The following is a 1865-nucleotide window of genomic DNA, read 5'->3' on the forward strand; positions in this document are numbered from 1 at the left end:
AAAAAAAAAAAAAAAAAAAAAAACCAAACAAAAAAACCTACATATAGAGTCTACCTTGCCCTGGTGAGCAGGCAGTCTTTATGAGTAGGTCTGGTTCACGCCCCTGCCATCCAGTGTTTAGGGAGGCAGAGGCAGGAGGTATGAGCTGAAGAGACCCACACTCAGCCCTAGCACTCATGTCAGGTGACCTAACACCCTCTTCTGGCCTCTGTGAGTACCTGCATACATCTGCCTACAGACAGACACACAAAGAAGAAGAAATAAATCTTAAGAAAAAAAAATCACAAGTATAAGGAAAAACAGACAAAGGTTCTCTAAAGATGGCTCAGTGGTTAAGGTGGCTTTTGCAGAAGACCTGGGTTTGAATCCCAGCACCCACATGGCAGTTCACAACTACCTGTAACCCCAATTCCAGATGTGACACCCTCTTCTGGCATCTGCACACATGTGGCACACATACATATATTAACTCACACACACACACACACACACATACACACAAAACACAGATTAAAAATTGATAAAACAAGTAACAAACGCTGACAAAGATGAGGGCAAAGGGGACCCTATACACTGCTGGGAGAACGAAATCTACTCCAGCCACTGTGGAAATCCGTATGGAGGGTCCACCATATGACCCAGCTACACCACTTGAGGAGATTTACCCAAAGGACCCCAAGGCAGCACAGCATAGCACCTGCACAGCAATGATTACTGCAGCGCCATTCACAGAAGCTGAGTTAAAGACACATGAAGTGTCCACCAGTGGAGAACTACATAAAGAAATGTGGTATGTATACACAACGGAACTAATACAATCAATATTCTCAAGCCTGTTTTTAATATTTAAGTTTTTCTGTTTTATTTGTTTTAAAGATTTATTTATATGTATTGGATCCTCTCGAGCTGGAGTCATAGGTAGTTGCAAGCCCCCTGATGTGGATGCTGGGAACCAAATTTTGGTCCTCTGGAAGAGCAACAAAAACTCTGAACCAATGAGCCATCTCTCTTCAGTTCCAAGATTTGTTTATTTTATGTTACTGTTACTTTATGTTTATTTTATGTATCTAAATATTTTTAAAAAGGTTTTATATAGATATGTGTTGACATGAGAATGAGGTGTTTTACAGTATTTTAAATTTAAATAATCCTTTATTTTACCAACTTGTTATTGATAGCGTGCTTCTGACATTTTTATCCATGTTGGTCTATGTACTTCCAGCTTATTTCACTTTATCAATAAGAAGATTATATTCTCAAGGAGATGGGGTTTACCAGGGGAAAGCTATGTAAAATAGCATGTCAAGGCCTATAAAGAGCGAAACAACAGCCACATTCTTATTCAGATAGTTATTAAGTTTCCAGTGCAATGATGACAAGACAGCTGGCCAACAAACTATCCAGCTTTCTACTATAAACCTCAGTATGGACAGGACATCTAGAACCAGCTCAGTCAACCTAATTCATTCCTCTGCTCAGTTCACTCAACAGTGAATTGAACTTGGCAATAATATCCTAAGTGTCTACTATGTGTATATGGAAATGAGCACTTAGGGGAGACCCATCCAGGCACAAAACACACAAGATGGAGTGACTCCAAAGTCTGGTGCCTTGTACTACTTACTATATGAAGAAGCCTCTGATGCAGAACCTGGAATTCAGCCTTGGGACTTGGACACACAGGCATAATCAGGACAAAACTGGGCTTGGGGTTGGGGAGCACACCTTTAATCCCAGCACTTGGGAGGCAGAGGCAGAGGCGGATCTCTGTGAGTTTGAGGTCAGCCTGGTCTACAGAGTGGGTTCCAGGACAGGCTCCAAAGCTACAGAAAAACCCTGTCCCGAAAAATCAATAAAAGAAACAG

At 41.3% G+C, this 1865-nt stretch overlaps 1 protein-coding gene across 1 annotated transcript in view; it reads right to left on the reverse strand.

The window, feature by feature from the left end:
* The window catches only part of Depdc5 (DEP domain containing 5), a 124797-nt gene that overhangs the window by 19797 nt on the left and 103135 nt on the right, over positions 1 to 1865 (reverse strand). The gene's annotated exons all lie outside the window — the stretch shown is intronic.

Source organism: Microtus ochrogaster, unplaced genomic scaffold (genome assembly GCF_000317375.1).
Source record: "Microtus ochrogaster isolate Prairie Vole_2 unplaced genomic scaffold, MicOch1.0 UNK6, whole genome shotgun sequence".
Lineage (NCBI taxonomy): Eukaryota > Metazoa > Chordata > Mammalia > Rodentia > Cricetidae > Microtus > Microtus ochrogaster.